The sequence below is a fragment of the Stenella coeruleoalba genome (genome assembly GCF_951394435.1).
Source record: "Stenella coeruleoalba genome assembly, chromosome: 11".
In the NCBI taxonomy this organism is placed as follows: domain Eukaryota; kingdom Metazoa; phylum Chordata; class Mammalia; order Artiodactyla; family Delphinidae; genus Stenella; species Stenella coeruleoalba.
Genome location: NC_137157.1, coordinates 23,746,954 through 23,763,408, shown reverse-complemented (window position 1 = coordinate 23,763,408; position 16,455 = coordinate 23,746,954). Strand labels below are relative to the sequence as shown.

At 37.0% G+C, this 16,455-nt stretch overlaps 1 long non-coding RNA gene across 17 annotated transcripts in view; it reads left to right on the top strand.

The window, feature by feature from the left end:
* LOC307193980 overlaps window positions 1–16,455 on the top strand; it is a 109,862-nt gene that overhangs the window by 49,930 nt on the left and 43,477 nt on the right. For 15 of the 17 annotated variants that reach the window (XR_013830451.1, XR_013830452.1, XR_013830453.1 and 12 more), the window contains one exon: window positions 986–1,217. The exons of the other annotated variants lie outside the window; for them this stretch is intronic. This is a non-coding gene — a long non-coding RNA (uncharacterized lncRNA). The remainder of the gene's footprint in view (window positions 1–985; window positions 1,218–16,455) is intronic. 17 annotated transcript variants of the gene reach the window in all.

Below are 16,455 nucleotides of genomic sequence, written 5' to 3'. Positions count from 1 at the left end.
ACAGAATAGAGATATACGAGTTTGTGAGCCATGAGTTGGCATTTGATAGGTGAGTTGTAAACTACCATAATTACTAATACTGTGCACATTTTTCTACCCAGGGATTTTAGATGAGCATTGTCAGAATTTGGCAGAAAGCCCCGTTGAATCTGTAGGTTTTCGGTGAACTTAGAGCAGTTCCTTCACACTTTAAAAGTTTACATTTTCAGTGTTTGTTTTTCAGAGATACAGAAAGTTCTTCTTCGTTTTCCATTTCTACTTTGACAAATGTTCCACACTTAATAGTTTTATGTCCTTCCACTTTCACTGTTTCCCTCCTTGTTTCCCAACTTTTCTGAAGATGAACTGCTGCATTCTTCTCCTTCTTAATCCAGTTTTTGTGTACTTGGTGCATATTAAACCAGGAGATTAAAAATGCAATGGGTAGAGGGCTCTGGCTTCTTTGCTACAGGGTCTAGAATATTGATGTGCATGTGCGTGCGTGCGTGCGTGTGTGTGTGTGTGTGTTATGATGAAAACACTGCAGCCTAAGTTTAGTGCACAAAGGTAGAGGTTAAACTGAAATTGGATTGACTGGTTTAAATTCTTGCTCTACCACTTACTAGCTGTATAAACAGTTTCTAAATTTGCTTCTTCAGCTATAAAATGAGGAAAGCAATCACACCCACCCCCATTTGGTTGCTGTAAAGATTAAATGGAATAATGAGTGTAAAAAGTACAAGCCTCGGTAGACGGTAAGAGGTCAATAAATACCAGCAATGATCTTTAGTATTACTATTATTTATTTCATGTCAGTGCAGATACACACATACCCTGGATATGCAGTTTTCTAAATGATGCATTATTCAAAGAATGATGGCTAATCTTAGGCAAAGTTGTGAAAAGTCAATATCCACCTTCAGCATTGCCAGCTTTTATTGAGAAGGTTCATTCTCTCCTTACTCCATTTGAATGCCTGGTGCTTGCCTCTCTTCTTGCCTTTCAGAGTAAAACCTCCTTTCAAGTAAGGACCTGAAATTTATCCCCACAAAGGTCTAGATGATGGAGAACACTTGAGCTGTTGTCCTTGTAAAGGTCACTGACCTCTTATCAAAGATCAAATACAGAGCTGATGAGATTGCAGGCATCCGACAGCAGCTAGAGAAATTTGACGATGTGATCTCTCCCTTGCCTTCTGGAAGTCTCCCCAGCATGGGAATGGTTAACTGAGCCAAGGGGTAAGGTTGTTCTGGGGGTTGTCTAACATCCTCAAAGGCTGCCTCTCTCTACACTTGGGGTCATTTAGGAATGTCTGTCAGATTTTCTGGTTTTTTTTTTCATTTGTATCTGTGGGTTTTGAATCTAGTTATGCCTTAGACCACAAGTGGTAGACCTTTGAACACTTTTTCCTAATACTCTTCTTTATTTGGGGATATACAACCATTTTTTTCTACCCACATCCCATCCACATATTCGTTCTTGGTTATCCATTGTATTTCTTTCACAAAGACCTGTATTCATGATTTAAAGTTTTTCACACATCAAACTATTATTCTGAGACATGCTCCTGAAATCGTCTTCTTCGTTTCTGTAACTACTGTACCTGTATTTTCTGTGCACAGGCTTGAGGATTTGAGGGACTGGGTTCATGTTTCAGGTATGCCTACACGGGCAACGTATGGTTGGAAAACGCTTTCATTTCTTAGCTTTAATGGTCCATGAAGGGGGAAGAGAGGGCTCTGCCTTGGTGTTATATGAATCAACTGAAGTGTTTTGTAAACTCAAAAGTGGAGTAGAAGCTTTTTTGGTCTTCTTTTCACCCATTATGACTACCTCCTCAAGCGGCCTTTTTAAGGGAGAACATGAACAGACACATTGCGTTTAGTAATTTGTGAAAGAGGAGATAGGATTCTCTCCCTTTGAAAATGTCCCTTATTACCTGAAAAAGCTATTCTGTATATCCTTATGGTATTGCTGTCAGTTGCCTTTTGCCAGCGTTGTATCATTTAATGCAGAGACATCCCAGAGAGAAATTCTCAGATGAAACTCTAAGAGGAGAAATGTCTACCGTTAAACAGAAGGGGCCTGTATGGATGGGCTAGATCCACAAACTCTTTCTCAAAGGATCCAGATCGTTCTTTAGAGCATCCATATGCAGCGTGGTCAGTTTGAGATGCTCCCAGGTCACTCAGAAGTTTGGACTGAACCCATGAGGCATAACACCCTCTACACAAGTGAGAAAAGAAAAAAAGCTAATATTTATCAAGCACCTACTATGTGAGAAAAACACTTTCAATAATAATAGCTGATGACTTTGGGGTTTTGGTGGTTGCCAAAAGGCACTGAGCTACAGACATGACCCAGTTATCTAATCCTTACAGCAACTTTGTGACACTGGTATTATTATACTCCTTTTACAGTTGAGGAAACTGAGGGCTCTCTGATATCAAAGCCAGTGCTTTGGGATTTTCCCACAGATCCTGGGATATAAACAGCGTGATGTGCATCTTGCAGATGAGGCTGTTGAGACACAGTGGGTTGAAACAGCTTGTCCCCATGGCTCTGTGTGGAAGCGCTGGAATCTCATCCAGGTTGGCCTGACCCTGCACACTAGGCAGCCCTGCCATTCTGAGTGTGCTCCTTCTCAATAAGGACTTTTTTCCCTTCTTAATTTACAATCTGATGTGGATTAATACTTTCCTAAAATAGGATGGAACTGAATTACTGGAAAAATAAAATTAGAAAAGACATACAAAACACAATTTTTTATTATTAGATTCAGCAAACATAAAATTACTCTCACGTGGCTATAGGCGCTTCTAAATGCTTGCTCACAATTTCTGTTTTATCTCATGGTGGACCAATAAAAGAACTGCTGATGCCAGCACCAGTGCATGGACAGTGCTTTGAGGAGTGCTGCTTTAGGCCTTTGGAATATGAAGATAAGGCAGTGTCCACGCTCATTAACAAAAATCTTGTAGCCATAGATTTAATTTCAATATTTACCCATGAGGCCTTGAATAATACCCATGTTGGAAATATACTAAAACACAGTTAAAAGTTAAAAGTCAGGGGCCCTGTTTTTTGTGTTTTTTATCTGACTGAAGTTAAATAGAACGTCTTAGCAACGTACCCACAGGAACTAAATTAATTTTGTATAGAATATGGCTATCATGTGAAGGCCTATCCTCTTGTAACCTACATAGCTGAGAAATGTAGACCACTGTAAATTAGCCTATTTGATATAATAGAGATAACACTATATTGCAGGTAGATCACTTTCTCTCCAGAGGACAGGTTCATTGTTGTATTGATTAATTAATATTCTCTCCCACTGTATTCAAGTAGGTGAAAGAGATTAAAAGCAGTACGATAACAAAGCCAGCGAAGCAAACATTTCTGGTTAGTTCCCACAGTGACTAGAGACATGCTTGTCACCTGCTTCTTGCTGGGCAGAGCAAGTTAGCTTAGCAGCGGTCCCTTTTTTGGCATTCCTGAAAGCAAGTCTTAAAATAGAATGGCCATGAAAAACAGTGAACACATGTTTCCCAGGGGAGAACCGGGTCTGCAGCAGGTGCCTGTCTCCACAGCCATCTGTAGAAGTATCTGCGGGAAATAGATGAGGGGAAAAGGCTTAATAAACAGAAAATGTCAGAGTCGCTATTTTTGATGTTTATTTAGCATCATCATATCCCGGATTTCAAGACAAAGCTTAGCTTTTGTCTGATTCCTGTCCCACCCCTCCAAGCATATGACTGATGTTTGGAATGCTGTGTTTACATGGTATTAGTGCCGGTTAGGGTTAATCTTAATTGGGCTTTAATTTCTCAGAAGAGGTGCTAGATTCAGGGATCTGTTTGGATCAATCATTGTGGTGAATTGCGTTACCAACTCTCTGCAATCAGTAGAGGTAAAAATAGTGGCAGAATATACAGAGGACCTTTATTTGTCCTTATGATGGAGCCCTGTGCTGACCATGGCATTGGCGACCTTAGTACCCTGAAATTCAAATGAAGCTCCATTCTTGTCCTTAAGCAGTGCCCTACCTTGATATCTAATCTGTTATTCAGATTTGCTGCAAACATTCTTACACTGATCATTCATTTATGGGTACCTACCATGTGCCAGGTCCTATGGGAGATACCTTTATGAAGACTTGGTTCCACCTTCAGAGAATTCCCAGCCTGGTTGGGGATGCATAGGGATGCAGAGATAGATTTAGAGCATTGCAGCACTTGCTACAATAAATAGGGATTGACCGGCCTGTGAATTTAGGAGAAGTGACAAACTCGAGCTGTGGAATCAGAAAGTGCTTCACAAAATGAGTGCCATGCAGCCTAGATATGGAAAAATCAAGAAGAGTTTTAAATTTAATAATGGTAAACACTTATATCAATATTTTTGTGCAGTGTAACTTTCCTTGAGTTTTCATCCATGACATGTTTTCTTAGGACTCTTCATTAATACGTCTCCCAGTGGAACTCCTGTTTTGATGGAGTATTTTATGTTGTTTCTCTGTTTCTCCACATCATATTCCTTGTGTCTGGACAATAGCTAAAAGTTAGAGTGGCTAAAAGCAACATTTTATTTATGCTTTCAGTATCTCCCTACCGATTGCCTTTGCTATATTGACTGCCAGCAGCTTTCCTCTAGTTTCAAAAACTCACCATCTGCTGATGATTTTTATTTCCTTCTTCCCCTATGATAAAATTCATTAGTAGTTAATGAGTTCCTAACTGTTAAATAGGACTTTAGCCTTGCCTCAAAGATCTACAAGACAAAGCATACCTAAGATAACATTTCATGTAAAAAAAAAAAACAAGCTTATAAGTAATCAATTTTAGTTATGGGAACCTTGACCAAACAGAGGCTTTTGTTTAAAAGAAAAGAAAAGAAAAGAAAATGAGTAAACCCATAGGAAGAGTAGAGAATGTTTTAAAACATCACCCCTGCCCTGTTTTATTCTGTTTGAGAATTCCAGGGGAAAAGTGTGGTGCTTTTAAAAATGTAAATAAGCACTTTTAAGAATAAAGGCTGTCACCATGCGTTGCTAACTGGCAATTTAGACAAAGCCAACAAAGAAACAAGATTATATTAAACAACAGGAAAATTTGCCCAAGTGAGCTGAATGGGCTGCCTCAGAATGCTTGGCTACAAACTAGACACTGGGTGAGGCCACACAGACTTTAAGGGTCATTGATAAGGGGTGCCCCTACTACGGTATATGTCGGCTAAAGTGTGGAGGTAGCACATCCTTATACGTGTCAAGAAAGTGGCCAGAGGAAATCCCAGTATCCTATTTTTGAACAGACACATACTGTATTCCCATCCAGAATCCTGCTGTTCTGACATGAATAAAGACATCTGAATATCTGAAGAAGTTGGTAGAAAATGCGATAAATGTCAGTCGCTGTTCATTTATTAAGTTAGACTGATATAATTAAAACACTATTTTCAAACACAAAACCAAAAAGTTGGCACCAGGCCTTTACATGTGCCAGACACAGTTCTTCTAGGGATTAGAGACATGGCAGTGAATGAGAAACACAACTTCCTATCCTGTAGCACTTGAGGTCCAGACAGGGAGACAGATACTCATCCAGTGTTAAGCATGTGACAACAAGGTAGGTAGAGGGTATAATGGGTCTAACTAGTGAGGAAATATATCCAAGGCTTGGGGTATCTGAGAAAGTTTCCTCGGGAAGTGAGGTTTTAGTTTGGAGCTGAAATAGCAATTGAAGCTAGCCAGTTGTGAATAGAGGCTAAGGTTTGGTGAAATGTGGAGTCCAGGGGTAGGATGGAGTGGGGAAAAAATGTTGAGCAAATATGAGAGATGGGAGTGGGTTTCATAATAGGGTAGATTCTGTAAATCCCAGAATATATGAATTGGAATATACCCCTGGGAGCTTGGAGGAGTGAGAAGACCAATTACTAGAAGATGAAAGATCTAAGACCTAATGTCAACTCGGACACTTACCAAGGGTCAGCCTAGGTATGTCTCTTGGTTTCTCACAACTTCTTTTCTCTCACCTGTAAAATGGTGGATGTGATCAGTGCTTTGCCTAGCTTATGGGATGACTGTGTGTATCATATTAATATATGAAAATTCTTTATAAGCAGTTAATATATATGATGATAGACTTTGTTGATTAGTACTTTCCATGGCAAGAGAAACTATTTGGGAAAAATGGTTTCAAAACATAAATCCATTTTGGAAGATCTAGATCTAAGATTTGTGAACTCAAATGAGCCACCCCTTCACATTAATACTGAAGGGAGCTCAGTCAGGGCAATGCTATAGAATACTGGGAACTGCAGCAAAATGGAAAAGGCATGCCCTGTCTGAAAACCAAGACAATGTATTGTTATATAAAAATACAGCAATGCCGGGTCTTTCAATTTTGACTTCTAAATTTTTAAAGATCTTCTGATTGTAAAGTTGGAAATTCAGATGTTTATGTGAAGCTAGTTGGTAACTAGTTCAAATATTCAACAATGGCCCCCTGTGTGTCAATGTGAAACAACCCTCCCTCCCCCTCCAACACACACACACACACACACACACACACACACACACAAAGAGCTGTGAATTCTGACCTGGGGGCTGTGACATCAGGTTTAAATGAATAATGGAGAGTAAATACATCCCTAATCATCTGAAATTAATGTCAATGTCATATAAGTTAGCCGTATTCTTTGGTGCACAAAGAAAGAATACTACGCTACAATACTGAATGATATAAATGGCAGTCTTTATGTTCCTTGTCGCTAGACTGCTAAGACAACTTGTTTAGTCTTTCACCTTTCTTCCCTTCTGTAGAACCCATTGCAGCCTTCAGAGTCATATTTCCTGACTTCTGTATTGAATACGTCACTCTCTTGCTCAAGAGCTTCAGGTAGTTCCATCACATACATCAAACTCAGAATCTACTTTCTCTTGTTTTGTCTTCTTCTTCACTCATCCCAACTGATCCCTTCTTTCTGTTCTACGCTTTATTCTTTGCATCTTACTAAGAGCCAGCTCTGCCTTTTCCCGTGTACATTGAGCCTTCTGAAGCCGTTTTATTAACTATCAGCTCTCAGTTTTCTTTAGAACCACAAATATAAAATTGCACAGCTTGTAGTTATTTGTACCGGACTTTCAGAAATTTTCTTAAGCTGAGCAAGAAATGTGGACCTTGTGAATCATTTATTAGTATAGCCCTGTCTTATTAAACTATATTAAATCTCAAGCCCAATGAAAGTAGATGTAAATACCTGATTAGGAAGGCACAGACATATATACTTTAATGATTAGGTTTAGTCCAAATTTCAAAGACTACATTTCCTAAAATGTACTTCTTATTTTATGTTAGCATTTTCATGATAATATTAAAATATTGCCCTAAAAGTATTATTAGCACAATAATCTTCATGTGTAATGGGTGTGATATCATAAACCCCCAGCTTTTATCTGTGGCTTTTGTATTCCCAAAACAAGACTCTGAGTATTGTATGTCGTTTTAGAAACATGAAGAAAAAGTTCTTAGACAAAATTACATTTTTTAAAAGTGGTCACTTATGTTTATTTTTATATTTATTTTCACCATATCTTGGATATCCTAATACATATGGTTTCAGACTTCAATTTGTTTTATATCCAGGATATGAGGATAGGGAAAATAAGTGCCTTCTTTTCACTTACTGCTATACTGAGTTCTACCCTTTGGAAACATAGCAAATGACCCTTGGACTTACTTGCTAAGATTAGAGAAGGAAATGGTGAAGGAAGTAATATAGGAAGGATTATCTTCCTGGAAACCTTGGTCACCCCTGTTTGAGAGCATCTCATTTTAATCTTCATGTTATGTTCATTTTTATTTCACTTTGCTGTTGATGCCTTATGAAAGATTTTAATTGGAAAATATTAGGTTCTCATGTTCTCTCTGGGATTTATACTTCGAAATGGGTGAAATTTGGTTGTCAGATTGTACAAATTATTTAGAGGTGTCTAAGGCAAAATCAATGTAATGGTTTTCCTTAAGGTACTCAACAAACAATCAGGAAAATATTAATACTTAACTCCTATTATTATGCTTATAGAATCACAGGTTAGTGTAGAAACAGTTCTGAGTCAAGAATGCCTAGGTAATCAGTGATGAATACAAATCTTCTAAATGAATGACTGCTTGCAAAGAATTCGGGTTTTGTCAAAAGTTGAAAGAAAAATTGACAGCTGCATAGGACTGTGTTTGGATTTCTTCTACTGTAATACAGCAAAGGCTTGGATATGACAACAAAAACTGAAAAGGTTTACAGTGGAAACTGAGAGTAACACTTGTCTTCTGCAGTAATGAACATCTCAAGCTTCTTACTGTGGTTCCTTTCATGAAAACCAAAAGTATATATGGTGACAATGCCATGTGTAACTAACCCTGTCATTCTTTTGACCCATCAGCTAACAAAACATAGTTGCTGTTGCACATTGATAATGGGTGGATACTACACAGGTGGCTCCCATTTTACTAAGATTACTTATTTTTATTCTTCTAGAGATTTCAATATAATACAAAGACAAATTTCAGAATTGGATTTAAGTTTTGATATCACTGCCATGACAGAATTTTTGAAATGAATTTAAGAATAATTCTACCTATATAGATCTTATTGCCAAAAAAGGTTAAAAGTTTGATTTGTAAATTTTCTGATAGGACAGAAAGAAAATATTGTACGATCTAGGTACCTGAAAAGCAGTTTATTTTCTTATACATTGTCAAGAGGATAAATACACAATAAATTTAATACATGAAGGTGTGAACCATTTAAAATATTTATTGACTTCTGTATATATGAAGTCATTTTATTACTAAAAATATTTATTTTAATAAAAGTGGCCATTATAGTTATTGTGGATATATTTAGTGGTAAATTATATTCTCAATATATATAAATTAGATAGGTAGACTGAAAAATATAAACATATATGACTACATAAGATTTTATATTGTAATATAATTGACAGTGATGTATTAGTTATCAAGCAATCTAGTTTACTGTCCAAATTTGTCCCATAAATATAGTTTATAAAATGGCTTAAATATCTACTGTCTTTATAAGCTATTTACCTAATTTGTAAAAGTAATCTTTGTGTTTAAAATGGTAGACATATTGAAATGAAAATAATGGTGAGTTTCTTTTCCTATCTGAATTCCCATCATTAATTTTCAGTGATTAATGTAAAACATGTATGTATCAAAACATTTATTAACTTGATATTTACTGACTACTTTCTATAACCCAGGTGTTCTGCTAGGGTCAGGAGATAAAGAGATGAGTGAGATAAATTCTGTGTCCTAAAGGACTTCATTGTCAAGTCAGGGTGACAGGAAAATGGGTACATTGTCACACAAGGAATTAGAGAAGTTTTAGTTGGTTTCATTAACTCTGTGGGGTAACTGGGAAAGGTTTTACCTAAAAAGATGAAATTCAAGCTATTTACTAAAAGATGCAGAATGCAGACATGGGGGGAAAGCATTCTAGGCAGAGAAAAAATAACACCTGCAAAGGTACCTCACAATTCTGGTGGGAATTTCAATATGGTGATGCTTGGAGTGTATGTACATGTGAAGAAAGAGAGGTAATGAATTAGAAAGATGTGATGAAGCCAGATGGCGATGAGCTTTGAATGCAAACGAAAGGAATCTTAATTTTTAATCTCGTAGAAAATAGTCAGCCGATGTATATGATTGCATTTTTGTTTCTTAAACAGGCTTGTGATTTGAAATGCTTAGTTGTTGTAATTATTACTATTATATTTAAGATAGTTAACTCTGCCAACTGTGGAAAAATGCATATACTGGCTAAAAGGATAAACAAGAGGGAAAGATAAGGAAGATTTTATCATTTTCTAGATGCCCAAATAATAAAGAGCTGATTTTAAGCATAATGATGAAATGAAGAAAAAAAGGCTAGATACAATAAACATTTCTGAGTTAGTACTGATAAAAGTTAGTGACCAATTGAATGTGATGGGACAGAGAGAGGGAACCCTTAAGGATGGCACTGAATATTCTGGTGTAGAAGACTATAATGGATAATAATGCCATTACGGTTAATACTGGAAGAGAAAAATTTACTGGGAATGGGGAGGGAAATAAATATTAAATTTGAAATACTTGAAAAGAATCCTAGTATAGATCTCCAGAGATCAGTAATGTGGGTATGGAACTCAAAAGAGCTGTGACTGTTTCATTCTTATTTGTACCTTTTGAGGCAGGTGAGTGTTTGTAGTATTTATGTAACAGGCGAGTACCTTTCCCCCAAACCCCCAGTCTAGGGGAAGGGATGAAAGCATGGAAGAGTACCCACAGCTGGAAACTTAGCAAACTGGCTCACATTTAAAGGATGAGCATCATGGAAGAGTCTGTCAAAGGAGGAAGAACGAAGCCAGGGAAGACTTAGGGAAGAATGGATTTTGATCAGAAGGGAATCCTACTGGTGCCACATTTCACTAAGCCGCCAAGTAGTATGGAGATGAAGCATCAGCCTTTGGTTAGGAACAAGGAAGTTTATGGTCATCTCAAAAAGATTGCATTAGTGGGAATGTAAGCCATATTATAAGGGGTGGAATAATAAATATGACTTGAGGAAGCTGAGCCAGTAAAGGCAAGCAGCCTACATTTTCTACACATTTGGTGTTGAAGGAAAGGAGGGAGATAGAATGGTAGCTACAAGTACTGGTAGGATCAAAGGAAGACTGTTGAGAAAGTAAGGGGTTTGAGAACATTTGTAGTGAGAGATGTTTGTAATGAAAGAGAAACAGATTACCTAATGGAGCAACTCCTGGTGGAGATGGAAGAGGATACTATCCACCTGGAAGAGGGACCTTGGAAAGGAAAATGTATACCTCTCTCCTCCCAGAGAGGAGGAAAGAAGCTCAAGACAGTTGTCAAAGGGTAAAATTAAGAGGTTTCTACCTTTTGGCTCTTTTATTCTTTAGGAAGTGAAGCAAGGTAGTCAGCAGACAGTTGACAAGAAGAGTAGTGAAGCTGCCTGGAGGACTAGGACAGAGAGGTGAGTAGGTGTAAGTGACGGGGTTTCTGAAGTCATCCCTTCGTAGTGGCACCAATCTGCCGAGTGCTGTAAGTTTTTTGAGCATCATTGACTAGCTTTGGAGCAGGAATAGAGAAAGAGCTATTCGTTAAATTACCCCAAGTTAGAAATTGATCCAGGGTTATGACAAAAGAACAGTAGGGCAAAATATAGAAGTCTGAAGGTGGTCATGTAGTTATGTAGGGTGGGAGAGACTAAATAGTCAAGATTTGTAACATTGCTTCTATTTTTACCACAATCTTGGAGGTTTAGGCAGAAAGACTTAATTTATTCAACTCAGCTTTAAAAGAAGACAAATATTTAGACAGGAATCAGCTTGTCTTCTTTACTAGATTCATCATTGCGTAAGGTAGCATAAGTGGAGGAAACCTAGACTCATTGGCTTAATTTGCTTGAGCTTTTGTAGTAAAATGAGTTCTCAGAAATTTCATCCTTTGAATAGGATTTTAACCAGGAGACCATCATTACTTTGTCTCAACAGGTATCTTTGAAATTCCTTGAATTCTCCCTTGCATTCTAGTTAGTAAGGGATAATAAAGATACACCTTTGAGAAAGGATAATTATAAATTTATTTAGGAAGATTCCACTGTAGGCATACAGCTGATACTAGAGTTCCTCTCTTCTGTTGGCATCTTAAGTCAAACCTTCAATTTACTGTCACAGAAATTTGTTGAAGTCTGCCTTCAAATAGAAAAAGCTCTTTCATTACTACATTCTCTGCGGTGTGACAAAGTGGACTATATACCGAACTTGCTAGTCCGATTCTGCTCTCAACCACTTAAATCCAAATATGTTACTTCATATCTTAGGGCCACAATGTAATCAGCATAAAAAGAACTGCTTTCCTCCAAGGTTCAGGCTGAGAGCCTGAAATTTAGGAGAAATCATCTTATAATAAAATCCTCTTAGATGGACAATTAAGATGGTTTTACCTTCTCTCACTACCTTTCCCTTCCTCCTCCCCCCCTTACTAAATGAGGTTAGAATATTACAGAAGCAAATGTAAGTTGAATCAAGCATCTCATCCTTATGCGTCACTCCAGTCCCCAGCACAAGTGCCCTAGCTTGACGTAGGTGACTCTCCTCTTTGCTCCTAGTGCAACCTGATTCATTCACGTGTTCCCGTAGTCAACAAATATCTATCGAGCGCCTACTGTGTGATAGTCACATTTCTGGGTACCGGTGACATCTGTGAACTTAAATGATTCCCTGTAATGCTATATTTACCCCGCTGTGTTGAAAGTTTACGCTCATGTTTATGTCTTATCCACTAGACTGTACCTACCTGAAGGGAAGGGATTATGCCTCATTTCTTCAAATCCCCATAATCTAGTGCAGTGTTTGACACAGAGTGGGTGACCAGAGATTTGCTGAGTAAATTAATTATTGTGAATAGCTCAGTTAACACGAGCACATTTACACTCTGAGACTTATAACGGAGGAGACATATTTACAGAAGACTTGGATTAACTGTCTCTTAAGATCTAGTGATCTGCCATGTGGGAATCAAAGAAATACATTTAATTAACTTGATTTGTTTGGTGACCTCAGAAATAAAGCAACTTTGTAATTTTGGTAAAAGTTACAGTTGAACTATGAGAAACATTTTCTGAGAGTGCCAGCAACAGATGGAGGCATTAAAAAATCCTATTCATGAAAACCAGAGAGGGGCAGGTTAAAGCCGTAGAGAAAATAAAATCTTTGGTTTTCATCATTGCCATCTACTAGGTGATTTCTATGAGTCACTTATTTACTTTGTAATTGAACAAGTCATAAAAATGAATCGAGTATCCACAAATCTGTTGGAAATGAAGATGAAACCATCATGTGCTTTTATTTTCTAAGAAACTGAATTTTCAAGGCTCGGTACATTGTATGGTCATAATGCCGTTATTCAAACAAATGATTGTCCAGTTTGTCTCAGTAGAATCTTAGCCTATTTAAGGGGTATATTTTTCACTAAATTGGCATTGTTTGAATTCATTGGTCAAAACTGCCTTGATCTTTTATTACATAGGGAGTTACTTCCAGAAACCCAGTAAGTGATGGAAATATTTGTCATGCGTGTTTACTCTATGTGACACCCACCAAAATGGTCAAATTTTTTTAAAAAATTCAGTTTATCACTAGTCTATTTTGGCTACTCCCACCACACAAGTAGATGTGGTGAAATTTTTTTTATGCACAATTTTTAAAAGTTAAATTTAACAGTTGATTTGTGATTGTGCAAAAAAATTATTCACATGGAGTCCACGACTGGGATCTTATTTCTCCTCTTGTAAACTTTTTTGTTTCCAAGCTCTATCAGCTTCTTCAGTCATAAAGAATGAAAATTCAAAATTTGACATAAATTTCAAATTTGAAGTTTCTTTTATTATTTTGATCTCTAATTGAAACTCTAGAGCAGAGAAGGGAAATTATCTTAAGTAGAATTGTTTTCTACTGAGAACTTATAATAAACTCTTTGGGAAATCATACTTCTCCTCGTTATCAGGAATATACAAATTATTCTAGAGGGTCTCTCTTTAGAAATTCGTTGCCATTTTTCCCTTTCACATTATCTTTCAATTCTCCAAAGAAGGAGAGCATGGAATAGTGAAAAACATATAGGATTTGGTCCTGAGGTACCTGAATTTGAATCCTGACCCCAGAATTTACTTACGGTGTGAACCAGGGCAAATTGCTTCAGTTGTCTCATGTAGGAAACAATGAGTGTCATTTTGAAGAGTAAATGTAATAACTAATTATAGCAGGATTAAAAGTGGAATAAAGTAACCTATAGAAAGATGTCCACTTTGTAGTTGAGAACTATGGGGTGTGACAATGACAAAATGGCTTTGAATCCATTGATTCATAGGCTAACCAGAGCCATTGCTTTATTGTCATCTTTTGTTCATGTATATGCATTTGGATATCATTTTAGCTATTGCAAGATGTGATCAAAACCAAGACAATACTCGGCAGATACAAAGCTCTATGTTTAGATTTTTAAAAATCAGTTTCATGAGTACAGAATGGAAGAGACCTGGCTTGTCAAACAGTGCAAGTAAGGAAAGATGTAGCAGCTTTAAATGGCTGCTTTGTTCACAACATTCATTTACCAAATATTTATTGAGTGCATACTGTGTGCTCAGTGCTGAGGATGGAGCAGTAAACATAACAGACAAGATGTCCTGCCTTCATAGAACTTCTCTTCTAATTGATCATGAACTCAACCCAAAACAAATCCAATGAAGCTACTGTGAGAGAGAAGGAAGGAGGGAATTTGCTTTTATACTGCAGTTTCCAACTATAGTAAACAGGGTTCTAATGTATTTTATGCTTATTGAACATACTTGTTTTATACTTTAAATAAACATACTTTATTTTTGATGATACAAATTAAAAGGGATATTGATAAATTGGAGTGACTTGGGAAGACAATGCCATGAATTTTCTGAATTTACCATGTGTATGGTAAATGGTGTGCTAGGAGAAATGGGTGAAGAAACTATATAGGTTATGTCCAGAGACGAAAAGGGCCGGAAGAAGCGACAGCTGACGTTAAGCATGTAAGGGGTGGATTCAAAGGAAAGGCAAAGACTGACTTTACATTTTTCCAAATATAGGACTAGAAACAAAGAGTGGCAGTTCTTTAAAAAGTAGATTTCAGCTCAAGACAGCTAATTTTCTATTTAGAAGAGTTATTCTGTTGACAAGTGGTGGTCAAGGGTCAAGCTTCCTCTTTGCTGAAGGCCAGTCAGCAGAAGTTGGCAGATCAGGGTCAGGGGTCCTCTCTGAGTGGAAGACTGGCAAGATGTGCTTCTAATTCCCCAACTCTGCAACACCGTTTTTGCTCCATAGTTAACCACTGCAGTAATTTAAAAACGCAATAAAAATTGTGAATCACAACATTGTGCACCTGTAACTTACATAATATTGTATATCAACTATATTTCAATTAACAAAACAATTTTTTTTAAACCCCAGAGCCAGTGTATTTCTAATGAGAATATCTCTATAGGTTTCTTGCCTTTAAGGTTTCTTACAGTTTTGCAACTCTGAAAGTATCTCTTTACCTGGTAAATTTTAGAGGAAAAGAGAATGAAGCCTTTCTTATTTATCAGCCATGTTCAAGAAATGTTTTCTTGGTGTATGATTTCACTTTTGTTTTTTAAAGTGGCGACCCCTTGGAGATTCGCCTGTCTAAATCCATTTTCTCGTCGGGATTGGAGATGACAGGTTATTCTTTTACCTAAATATTAATTTCTATGGCATATCTATGTATTTCATTGGCTAATCTTCTGTGAATTCTCCAGATTTCGATTAGCTTGTCCTAAACTCCTGGCAAGCTAAATTTCTCTAACAGTCAATTCACTGCATTAAATGCCTGCTCAGCCTTGGAAGATACATTGATTTTTTTTCTCAGCAAAGTGACAAATACCATTTTCATGACTATAATAGAGATTGATTACATTTTATGGCACACAGAGAGAATGCTGATCTTAGTGAGACAACCTTGGGGCTTACAAAAATGAAAAAATCGTTTGAATTAATAATGAAGTTAATGAATTCATCTGTTGCTGATGAAGTAGAAGTATTTTGAGAAAAAATGAAGAGTTCTGCAGCTGCACAACCACTAGGAAGAATTAAGACCAGTTTCATTACTTTGGAGGTGCTGGTTTCGTGAAACCTTTTAAAAAGTTAATAGTACTTCTTCTTAAATGCAAAGCTGTGGCATTAACCCCCAGCACACCTGGGCAGGTTGTTTCTGATATGACTTATGTAGCCTAAATTTAAAATTGAACCAGTTTCCTTTTTATTCTAAGCTTCTTAATGGTTAGGCTTAAACTAGGACAAGTGTTAATTTTTTTATTATTCTGCCTTGCTGTATATAACCTAAAAGGTGTTTAAAAAACAAACAAACAAAGAAAACATGCACACATGTCATAAGCTTAATGCATGTAAAGGGTACAACTATGTTTTTTGAGAGCTAATAGAAATAAAAAACAAAGGTAAGTATTTTAAGGTGTTGAAATAAGCTATGGTGGACCTGGAAAACATTGCTAAAAAAAGATTATAGAATTACTTTCTCTGAAAAAAAACCTTTAAAACAAGGACACCAGCTCATGTCTGTTTAGGAACCATATCCATTTGTTCATCTTTTGTCCCGCTCAGCAAGCATTGTACCAAGCATCCCATCTAGCACATAGGAGGAGCACCACAGTATTTCTTGAATGAATGAACAAGTTTCCCTGATAGCAGAAAGAAATAAAAATCACCATAGCAAACAATGTTGGTCGAGCTACCAATATGTGCCATGGAACTTTACCTATCTTTTTCTCAATTTTTGCAGTTCTTACATGACTACAGGGTGTTAAGTTCCAGGGCAGCGGTTGGGCCAC